This window comes from Zea mays, chromosome 6 (assembly GCF_902167145.1).
Source record: "Zea mays cultivar B73 chromosome 6, Zm-B73-REFERENCE-NAM-5.0, whole genome shotgun sequence".
NCBI classification, from domain to species: Eukaryota; Viridiplantae; Streptophyta; class Magnoliopsida; order Poales; family Poaceae; genus Zea; species Zea mays.
The window spans coordinates 50,233,388-50,245,768 of record NC_050101.1 but is presented as its reverse complement, the minus strand read 5'-3'; the positions used below and the strand labels follow the sequence as shown (position 1 = coordinate 50,245,768).

Here is a 12,381-nt window from a genome sequence, read left to right as displayed (position 1 = left end):
ACTGGGTCTTCGTTTTCCCGAAATCCGCGGCGTCCTCCTCTCGCAGGCGTGCTGTTGCAATCTCCTCGCGGGATCCGTGAGCTGGACCGGGTCCGCCGCGTCGTGGGGATAAGACCCTGGACTCTCCGCAGTTTCTACCCTGCGAGACCCATGTGCAAAAGCTCTGCACCGCTCTAGCCGCCAGGTACCGATATCGCCGTCTGTGAGGGAGAGCCGAGTGACATCGCCGCCATGGGCTGTTCCCCGTTCATCCAGTCGACGTGCACCGCCCAACCCTGTCATTGTGCATGGGAGTGAGAGAGCTCTGTTGTTGCCGAGAGCTGGCGGCTACTCCAACCGCGTGCCGTCGGGATCGGGCTTCGGGGAGAGAAATCGAGGAGAGAGGGATTAGGGGAAAGCTCTGGTCTTCATCATCCGCTAACGTGGTAAGATTCCCTTCCCGTCGTGTTTCTCGCTCCGCATAGTAGTGTTTCGGGTCGGAGTTAGTTCACCAGAGTATGATTAGGAAGCTTGTCCATGGTGCATCTATGGCGGACGGGCTGCCGCGTCTCTTGTGTTGCGGTGTTATCGCCCCGATCCATGGCGGGGGACCTCCCATGATGTTCGCCTAGCTTCCCTCTCGATTTTGCACGGGTCCGTACTGAGGCTAGATCGCTGGAGTAGTGAATCAACCTCCTCGGGCTGGGCGCGCCACCATGGATGACTGGGCGGTGGTTATCATGGGGGTCGCCGATGGCGTACCTTCACCGCAGTAAGCCCCTGCGCCGCCGTGTTCAGCTGGGAAGAGGGGGAGTTATGGCTGACCGTTGGATGTGCATCGTGCGTCTGTTATTCGGTCTGGGATAGGAGATGATGCGAGGGCCGTTGATCTCCCTGTGTTCGGCTCAGATTAAATGGTCGATGTTACTTCGGCCCGATCCGATCTGAATCGTGGATATGAAATTGAGTGGCTGAGATTAGATCATGTTACACCGGTTTGTCCAATTAGATCCGAGCCGTTGATCCTTGATCCTATGGTTCTGAGAGCTTACCGGTTCAAGTAAGACTGATTTAATCTGAGCCCTTGGTTTAGATCGGACGGCCACCATTCAACGATACCCCTTCGGCCAGAAGATTATGCATAAGAGACCCTGAAGTTTACTCTATTTAACCTGTCGTCCCGTGTACTATTGACTGAGTCACGGGAATGCTTGCGCAGTGGCCCCTGCCTTCTATATAAATTGAGGCGTAGTCCAGGAATTAAATAAAACCAGAAAAATAGATTTAGAAATTGATTTTGAGTATAAAAATAATTGTAAAACTTGGGTAATTCATAGAAAATTCATATTAAGCCCAAATTAATCTGTTCCAATTCCTAAAATTTTGTAATATTATTGTCTATCATCTAGTACTACTGTTTTGACATGAAAGTCAAATCAAAATTTATATCCCATTTAATCTTGTACAAAACACATAGAATCTTTAGAAAATCATAACTCCTCCGCTTTAACTCCGATTTGATCCGTTCAAGTTGCGTGAGTCTCGTAGCAACACGTAGTTCATTATTATTCGTTTTGTACTTATGTTTGGTGTGATGTTAATTCTGTCTATACCATGTTTGTTTGTATTGCTACGACTAGCGCGAGGACACGTGTCATCTGAAAAGCAAGTTGGTACCTGGAATCTCAAGTGCCAGGCAAGTTGTGCCCTTGATCACTTACTTTTTCCCAGCCATGTTCTTATTAATTATAATGATCTGCATAGGTTAATTTTGATGGGACCTAATAGGTTACCCTAGTTTTGGCTATCTTTATACCTTGTTTACCACTGAAAAATTTCTTTGGGTAGTACCTGCTATTGCTTTATGTGGATTTGGGTATGAAGATACTTTATTCATAATTACTCTTTTATTCTCTTTTATTATTACTGTTCATGTTAAGATCATTATGTTAATGGGAATATGGAGCGACCACCCGAGAAAACAGTGCTACCACAAGGGTATAATGGGACGCCCTTGGCTAATTAACTAGGAAAGCTAGTGGAGGTCTTCCTTACCCGAAAGGGGCAAGGGCAGTAGGGGAGTGGTTAGTGTAGGGAGGTCCTTGGTTGATTTTGCTGCGATGGCGGTCAGGCAAGAACCCTGCATTGGAGCTTCCTATAAACTGTAGCGGGATTTCTGAAGCTAGTGGAACTTTGTAAAGGCCTCGTAGTGTTACCCTGCCTTGCCTCCTCGGTAGAGGTGTATGGGATTGGCCATCTCTTGGCAGATGGGTAACATGACTTGTGGGTAAAGATGTGCAACCTCTGCAGAGTGTAAAACTGGTATACTAGCCGTGCTCACGGTCATGAGCGGCTCGGACCCTCACATGATTAATTTATGGAAATTAAATTTAATTGGACATTTGCATCGCATTTGAGATTATTTTACTATTATTTTTCTTTATTATTATTAAGGTTTGGTATTTACTTACACTTAGTAATTGCTAATAAAAGTTTGACCAACTTATAAAAGCAATGCTCAGCTTCAGCCTTTATTCCATTGATCAGCCTTACACTTCATGAACTCCCACCTTTGGTGAGTTCATGCCACATTATTCCCCACGACTTGTTGAGCGATGAACGTATGTGAGCTCACTCTTGCTGTCTCACACCCCCCACAGGAGAAGAACAGGTGGTTCAGGAGGAGCCACAAGGCGAGGAGTATGATCTGATCTAGGTGGCGTTTCTCAGTCGACATTGGCGCCGACGATCCTTAGTTCGTTTTACATTTATTCCTTTATTTTGTAATAAGTCTTCCGCTATGTAATAAGTACTCTGATGTTTTGTGACATTTATCTCTATACACTCTGCTATTATATATGTTGTCTTCTTTGGCGCATGTATGAGATGCACCCGGCTTTGTCCTTTAAAACCGGGTGTGACAGAAGTGGTATCGGAGCAAATGTTGACTGTAGGACGAAACCTAGATAGAAATGGACAAAACCCTTACCTACTTACCTTACTCTGATTCTTTCTATACTTATCTTGATCATGTCTCACCTTCTATTGTTCTACTTTGATCATTCTTACCTTTTCTACTCTAAGACAAGACGGATTTCACACCCTGGAATCCCTACCCCTATGACATTTTTAAGAGATAGGAGACCTAAGACAAAAATTAAAATTATTTTCTCTATTAAAAATGTTGGTTGATTGTTCTGATGATCAATGTCTGATTTGCTTCTTTGATTGATTGAAATAATATAGACGGGCATCTTAGCATGTACCACCATAAGGTAATGTATTAAGCTTTAGTGGATAACACACTAATCTACTTAGCTAATAAATCCCCCGCAGTAACATTCCTCGTAATTACTCGCCTTGTCTACCATCCTTTCTTTCTTACCCTGTATTTCTAACCTAGATGGACTACCCCTATACTGTTAGAAGAGAGCAGTATAGACTTGATCCTTGGTATGTCATGGTTAAGAAAGACAAAGGCAGTATATACATTGTGCTAAGGGAACCGTAGAACTCACCCGTTCCAAAGAAGAAAGATTTGAAGTTGAAGTTGCAGTAACTACCACCATCAGACTAGCGACATTCTTAGTAGATGGGAAGTTTGTTGGTGTCAACATCCGTGTGGTTAGAGATTTTTCGGATGTCTTTCCAGAGGAGTTACCAGGGATGCCACCAGATAGGGAAGTTGAGTTTGTCATGGATCTCTTACCTGGGACTGCTCCTATTTCTAAATGGCTATACAAAATGTCCGTAGAAGAACTAAAGGAACTTAAGAAGCAATTAACGGAATTACAAGAGGATGGATACACTCGTCTGAATTCTTCACCTTGTGGAGCACCGGTTCTATTTATATAGAAGAAAGATGGGTCACAAAGGATGTGCGTGGATTATAGATCCCTTAATGATGTTACTGTGAAGAACAAGTATCTGTTACCCCGCATTAAAGATTTATTTGATCAGATGAGAGATGCAAGGGTATTCTCGAAGATTGATCTCCGATCGGGTTACCATTAAATGAAGATTAGGCCATTAGATATTCCCAAGACGGATTTCTCGACTCGATATGGATTATATGAGTTCACCGTTATGTCGTTTGGATTAGCCAATGCACCAGCCTATTTTATGGATCTGAACAATAAGGTGTTCATGATCTGGACAGATTCGTCGTGGTTTTCATCGATGATATTCTTATTTATTCCAAGAGTGATAGTGATCATGAGGAACATCTGAGGTTGGTGCTACAGAAGTTACGAGATAATCAACTCTACGCTAAGTTCAGCAAGTGCGAGTTTTGGATTGACAAGGTGCCATTCCTTGGTCATATTATTTCTAATGGAGGAATAGCAGTGGATCCTGCTAAAGTGAAGGAGATAATGGAGTGGAGAGTGCCCACTACAGTTACTGAGATTCGGAGTTTCTTGGGACTCGCAGGATATTATCGGAGATTTATTGAAGGGTTCTCTAAAATTGCTAAGCCTATGACATCGCTTTTGGAAAAAGGAAGAGAATTCAAGTGGGTTGAGAAGTGCCAAGAAAGCTTTGATCAATTGAAGGAGAGATTGATGTCGCCGCCAGTATTGATTATGCCAGATCTGCAGAAGGGATTTGACATTTATTGTGATGCATGTGGCCAAGGACTGGGATGTGTGCTCATGCAAGAAGGACATGTGACCGCCTATGCATCTCGTCAGTTGCGGAAACATGAATTGAACTACCCCACTCACGACTTGGAACTGGCCGCCGTTGTGCATGCACTTAAGATTTGGAGACACTACATCATGGGAACTAAGTGCCAAGTATATACGGATCATAAGAGTTTGAAGTACATATTCACTCAGAAGGATCTCAACCTTAGGCAACGCCGTTGGTTGGAGCTCATTAAGGATTATGATTTGGAGATTCACTATCACCCAGGCAAGGCGAATTTGGTTGCAGATGCCTTGAGCCGGAAGGAGCATGTTCACTCCACTTTCGTTGTCCAGTTACCTGATGAATTAGCAAAAGATTTTGAGAGACTCAACCTGGGAATTGTTACACATACGGAAGGAGTGACTATTGAATTGGAACCTACCTTGGAGCAAGAAATACGTAAAGGTTAGGTTGGTGATGCCAAAATCTAGGAGATCAAGGATCTGATAACAGAGGGTAGAGGCCCAGAGTTCATGGAGGATGAGCAAGGCACGATATGGTTCAAGAATCGGATCTGTGTTCCCGAAATTGATAGTCTTCGGGAAACTATATTGAAGGAAGCACATGACTCAGTTTATTCTATCCATCCTGGAAGTACTAAGATGTATCAGGATTTGAAGCAAAAGTATTGGTGGTATGGACTAAAGAGAGATGTGGCTGCACATGTGGCTATGTGCGATGTGTTCCAAAGAGTGAAAGCTGAACACCAGAGGCCAGCCGGACTACTGCATCCACTGAAGATACCTGAGTGGAAATGGGAAGAGATTGGCATGGACTTCATTGTTGGATTACCCTGCACGTCTGCTGGATATGATTCTATATGGGTGATTGTGGACAGGCTAACCAAAGTAGCTCACTTTATTCCAGTGAAGACCACATATTCAGGAGCCAAGTTAGCAGAGTTGTACATGGCACGGATTGTTTGCCTACATGGTGTGCCAAAGAAGATTGTGTCAGACCGAGGATCACAGTTTACCTCTCGGTATTGGAAGAAGTTGCACGAGTCATTGGATACGAGATTGAATTTTAGTTCGGCTTACCATCCCCAGACTGATGGGCAGACTGAGAGAACTAACCAAGTGCTGGAAGATATGTTAAGAGCTTGTGCCCTTAAGCATGGTGGAAGTTGGGATAAGAGTTTGCCTTATGCGGAATTCTCTTATAATAATAGCTATCAGGCCAGTTTGAAGATGTCACCGTTTGAGGCTTTGTATGGCAGAAAGTGCAGGACTCCACTGTATTGGGATCAAACTGGTGAAAGGCAACTGTTTGGGCCTGAGATTATACAGGAAGCAGAAGAACAAGTTCAGCAAATAAGGGAGAATTTGAGAACTGCACAATCCAGGCAGAAAAGCTATGCTGATACCCGGAGAAGACTGCTTGAGTTTAAAGAGGGAGATTTTGTCTATTTGAAGGTGTCACCACTCCGGGGTATGAGAAGATTCAAAGTCAAAGGAAAGTTGTCCCCTCGCTTTATTGGACCCTTCTTAATCTTAAAGCGAGTGGGAGAGGTTGCATATCAATTGGAGTTACCGGATCATCTCGCGGAGGTTCATGATGTATTCCATGTATCTCAGCTGAAGAAATGTCTCAGGGTACCTGAGGAACAATTACCAATGGAGGACCTTAGTGTTTAAGAGGATTTGACTTATGCTGAGTACCCCATCAGGATTCTTGATACATTGACTCGAGTTACAAGGAATAAGGTTATAAAGATGTGCAAAGTGCAATGGAGCCACCACGGTGAAGATGAAGCAACTTGGGAAAGAGAAGAAGAGCTTCGCATAGATTTTCCTCACCTTTTCCCTAGATCTTCTTAAATCTCGAGGACGAGATTATTTTTAAGGGGGGTAGGATTTGTAACATCCTAAAGTTCAATTTTGTAAAAGTAAGGGGAAAATTCACCAAAGGTTTTCAATCAAAACGCCTTTCTTGAGAATATTCATAATTTCGAAGATTACTACTCCCAAAGTTAAAATAAAATTTCCTTAGGTACCTGGATAAGCTAAATTATCCTTGGATTGAGATTATATATAAGAATTATGGTTAAACTATTTGTTAATATATAACCTACAATATAAATTATATTTTTCCTAAAAAAATCATAACATATGAACTATTCTCTATTTCATGATTAAAGTCATGTATAAAAGGACTAAAATAAAAACAAGTGTATAAAATATATATAAATATATATATAATCTTGCATTCATGCTGATGTTTTATTTGTGCATCTAAAAGTAAAAGTTGGGAATTCAAACTTGTGTTTGAATTGAATTTAAAATAGAAATCAGAAAATGAAAATTAAACAAAAAGAAAACGAAAAGAAGAAGACTCACTTAAGTGCTTGGGCCCAATTCTTGCCTGGTCGGCCCATTTGCTTCTCACGCACCAGCCCACGCAGTCTGCTCCACACTCACTCGCGCGCTTATGCCGCTGCGCTGTGGACCCGGCTTGCCAGCCCCACTCCCTACGCGTCAGCCGTACTCCGCGCCACTGACTGACCGGGCCCGCGTACTGGGTCTTCGTTTTCCCGAAATCCGCGGCGTCCTCCTCTCGCGGGCGTGCTGTTGCAATCTCCTCGTGGGATCCGTGAGCTGGACCGGGTCCGCCGCGTCGTGGGGATAAGACCTTGGACTCTCCGCAGTTTCTTCCCTGCGAGACCCATGTGCAGAAGCTCTGCACCGCTCTAGCCGCCAGGTACCGATATCGCCGTCTGTGAGGGAGAGCCGAGTGACATCGCCGCCATGGGCTGTTCCCCGTTCAACCAGTCGACGTGCACCGCCCAACCCTGTCATTGTGCATGGGAGTGAGAGAGCTCTGTTGTTGCCGAGAGCTGGCGGCTACTCCAACCGCGTGCCGTCGGGATCGGGCTTCGGGGAGAGAAATCGAGGAGAGAGGGATTAGGGGAAAGCTCTGGTCTTCATCATCCGCTAACGTGGTAAGATTCCCTTCCCGTCATGTTTCTCGCTCCGCATAGTAGCGTTTCGGGTCGGAGTTAGTTCACCAGAGTATGATTAGGAAGCTTGTCCATGGTGCATCTATGGCGGACGGGCTGCCGCGTCTCTTGTGTTGCGGTGTTATCGCCCCGATCCATTGCGGGGGACCTCCCATGATGTTCGCCTAGCTTCCCTCTCGATTTTGCACGGGTCCGTACTGAGGCTAGATCGCTGGAGTAGTGAATCAGCCTCCTCGGGCTGGGCGCGCCACCATGGATGACTGGGCGGTGGTTATCATGGGGGTCGCCGATGGCGTACCTTCACCGCAGTAAGCCCCTGCGCCGCCGTGTTCAGCTGGGAAGAGGGGGAGTTATGGCTGACCGTTGGATGTGCATCGTGCGTCTGTTATTCGGTCTGGGATAGGAGATGATGCGAGGGTCGTTGATCTCCCTGTGTTCGGCTCAGATTAAATGGTCGATGTTACTTCGGCCCGATCCGATCTGAATCGTGGATATGAAATTGAGTGGCTGAGATTAGATCATGTTACACCGGTTTGTCCAATTAGATCCGAGCCGTCGATCCTTGATCCTATGGTTCTGAGAGCTTACCGGTTCAAGTAAGACTGATTTAATCTGAGCCCTTGGTTTAGATCGGACGGCCACCATTCAACGATACCCCTTCGGCCAGAAGATTATGCATAAGAGACCCTGAAGTTTACTCTATTTAACCCGCCGTCCCGTGTACTATTGACTGAGTCACGGGAATGCTTGCGCAGTGGCCCCTGCCTTCTATATAAATTGAGGCGTAGTCCAGGAATTAAATAAAACCAGAAAAATAGATTTAGAAATTGATTTTGAGTATAAAAATAATTGTAAAACTTGGGTAATTCATAGAAAATTCATATTAAGCCCAAATTAATCCGTTCCAATTCCTAAAATTTTGTAATATTATTGTCTATCATCTAGTACTATTGTTTTGACATGAAAGTCACATCAACATTTATATCCCATTTAATCTTGTACAAAACACATAGAATCTTTAGAAAATCATAACTCCTCCGCTTTAACTCCGATTTGATCCGTTCAAGTTGCGTGAGTCTCGTAGCAACACGTATTTCATTATTATTCATTTTGTACTTATGTTTGGTGTGATGTTAATTCTGTCTATACCATGTTTGTTTGTATTGCTACGACTAGCGCGAGGACACGTGTCATCTGAAAAGCAAGTTGGTACCTGGAATCTCAAGTGCCAGGCAAGTTGTGCCCTTGATCACTTACTTTTTCCCAGCCATGTTCTTATTAATTATAATGATCTGCATAGGTTAATTTTGATGGGACCTAATAGGTTACCCTAGTTTTGGCTATCTTTATACCTTGTTTACCACTGAAATATTTCTTTGGGTAGTACCTGCTATTGCTTTATGTGGATTTGGGTATGAAGATACTTTATTCATAATTACTCTTTTATTCTCTTTTATTATTACTGTTCATGTTAAGATCATTATGTTAATGGGAACATGGAGCGACCACCCGGGAAAACAGTGCTACCACAAGGGTATAATGGGACGCCCTTGGCTGATTAACTAGGAAAGTTAGTGGAGGTCTTCCTTACCCGAAAGGGGCAAGGGCAGTAGGGGAGTGGTCAGTGTAGGGAGGTCCTTGGTTGATTTTGCTGCGATGGCGGTCAGGCAAGAACCCTGCATTGGAGCTTCCTATAAACTGTAGCGGGATTTCTGAAGCTAGTGGAACTTTGTAAAGGCCTCGTAGTGTTACCCTGCCTCGCCTCCTCGGTAGAGGTGTATGGGATTGGCCATCTCTTGGCAGATGGGTAACATGACTTGTGGGTAAAGATGTGCAACCTCTGCAGAGTGTAAAACTGGTATACTAGCCGTGCTCACGGTCATGAGCGGCTCGGACCCTCACATGATTAATTTATGGAACTTAAATTTAATTGGACATTTGCATCGCATTTGAGATTATTTTACTATTATTTTTCTTTATTATTATTAAGGTTTGGTATTTACTTACACTTAGTAATTGCTAATAAAAGTTTGACCAACTTATAAAAGCAATGCTAAGCTTCAGCCTTTATTCCATTGATCAGCCTTACACTTCATGAACTCCCACCTTTGGTGAGTTCATGCCACATTATTCCCCACGACTTGTTGAGCGATGAACGTATGTGAGCTCACTCTTGCTGTCTCACACCCCCCACAGGAGAAGAACAGGTGGTTCAGGAGGAGCCACAAGGCGAGGAGTATGATCTGATCTAGGTGGCGTTTCTCAGTCGACATTGGCACCGACGATCCTTAGTTCGTTTTACATTTATTCCTTTATTTTGTAATAAGTCTTCCGCTATGTAATAAGTACTCTGATGTTTTGTGACATTTATCTCTATACACTCTGTTATTATATATGTTGTCTTCTTTGGCGCATGTATGAGATGCACCCGGCTTTGTCCTTTAAAACCGGGTGTGACAATATGTTAATCAAGATACATTACGCGAGGCTAGGAGCCAGAAAAGGAAGGCTACTAGTCCAACACCTCAGGAGGAGGAGTTAGACCAAGAAATCAACAGGTTCAGAGGAAGAAGGAAAAGATGCTTTGTCTCACCGATGTTCAGAAGAAGATTGATGAGGCCGCTAAGGAAATGCGTCATATCACCCAAGATGACCAAGACCGAAGGCCTCAATACAGAGAGCTTCGTCAAGACAATTCGTACAACGATTACAACGATGATGAATGGTATGATGATTTCCATCATGGTAATTTTGCTTTTGACGATGCTTCTCCTCTAGCAGCAGAGTTGCAGCCTACCCCATGGCTCCCATCATACAAGCCACCTCAGCTTCCTATGTATGATGGGCACTCAGACCCAAAGCAGATCCTAATGAGCTACGAGGCAACCATATCTTCATATGGGGGCAATACTGCAGTCATGGCGAAATCCTTCATCATGGCAGTCAAAAGTGTAGCTCAAACTTGGTATTCGTCCCTCAGGCCAGGAACAATCACATGATGGCAGAAGCTCAAGGATATGCTAATCACTAGCTTCCAAGGCTTTCAGACGAAGCCAGTCACTGCTCAGGCTTTGTTTCAGTGCACGCAGGACCATGAGAAGTACCTTCAGGCGTATGTCCGAAGGTTCCTACGTCTAAGAGCACAAGCACTTATAGTGCCCAATGAAATTGTCATTGAGGCCATGATCAAGGGGCTTCGGCCAGGACCTATGACTCAATATTTTGCCAGGAAACCCCCACAAACCCTGGAGAAGCTTCTTCAGAAGATGGATGAGTACATCCGGGCTGATAATGATTTCCGCCAAAGAAGGGAAGAAGCATACAGGTTTTCTGAGATGACGAGGGGCTTCGGAGGAAGAATCCACCCCAGACATGTTAGATCAATCCTGAATTCCAACCCATGTGATGACAGAGGAAGTCAACCTCAAAGGCAGCAACACAGCTCCCAGTCTTTAGGGCCACAACAAAGCTTCTTCAGGCCACCAGCCACAAGGGGCAAAGGCAGCAGGGGCTTCGGAGGAAGATACGGAGATTAGCCTAGAAGACTGTACTGTTTATTCTGTGGTGAAGTCAAGGGCCACACCACAAGAACTTGTCAAGTCACAATTCAGAAGCAAAAGGAGATTGCCAAAGCTGAAGCACGGCAGAATCAGCCGAAGCAAGTCCTACATACTGCCTCATGCTATTCTTCCTATGTCCTAGAATATGTAGGTAATCAGCAGCCTACGGCCTCTGTTGCTTCGGCAAGCCATTCTCCAGCTTCCTAGGCTCAGCTCCCACCACCACTGCTGCTATGACCTACTTTGACCCGAAGTCAACAGCCAGAAGGGGACCAGCACGCTCAACAACAGCGTGACTTCTGAGAGGAGTCCGAAGCTCGTACAGTTAACAACATTGTGCCAGAATCTAAGCATATCTACTGAAGAATATCCTACTCTTGATGTACCTTTATCTTTTATGCCATTTTATTTTTTGTATGAGAAACAAGTAACGAAGGACTAAATTTCAATTTCATGTAATAATTGTGCCTGCATCAATGAGTAAAATACGCCTGCTTAACAGACTTCCGAAGCTCGAAAGTCGTTCCTAAGGGAGCACAGAGTATGTTTCGAAGCTACAAAAGTCATTCCTACGGGAGCGCAGAGTAAGTTCTGAAGCTCAGAAGTCGTTTCTAAGGGAATGCAGAGCCAAAAATTCCACCGAAATAAAAGCTGAAGAAGCTCCAAAGTCGTTCCTAAGGGGATGCAGAGCTTAGATACCACCAAAATATAAGGTGAAGAAGCTCCAAAGTCGTTCCTAAGGGGATGCAGAGCATAGATACTACCGAAATATAAGGTGTAGAAGCTCCAAAGTCATTCCTAAGGGGATGCAGAGCTTAAAGACTCCAAAGACGTCCCCAAGGGGATGCAGAGTCTTGGGTGTTCCAGTGTGGGTGAGTGTGTGTGTGTTTGGCATAACCATCATATTGCATCATATCATCGCATCATTTCGCATAACATTACATCATACATCATATCACATCAACAACGAAGACTGGGTACGAAGCAAGTCTTCAGCAATAACTTGAACGAAAATATGCTGAGGCACGAAGGCAAACTTCGAAAAATATAATTTTATCAGATTTTCTATAGAAGGGGCTTCTTTCTTTACGAAGCATGAAAAGAAGGGAAGGTGTTTTTTATCGAAGGCTCAAAAACGGTATGTGCGTAAATTTCATGCATTACAAAGAAATAAATTACAATAATTTACATGTC

The 12,381-nt window shown here is 44.2% G+C and overlaps 1 long non-coding RNA gene across 1 annotated transcript; it reads left to right on the top strand.

The window, feature by feature from the left end:
* The first annotated feature begins 7,173 nt into the window (after positions 1–7,173).
* Positions 7,174–11,690, top strand: LOC118472180 (uncharacterized). The gene is made up of 2 exons (XR_004850144.1): positions 7,174–7,609; positions 8,804–11,690. It is a non-coding gene; the product is annotated as an uncharacterized lncRNA (long non-coding RNA).
* The last annotated feature ends 691 nt before the right edge of the window (positions 11,691–12,381 follow it).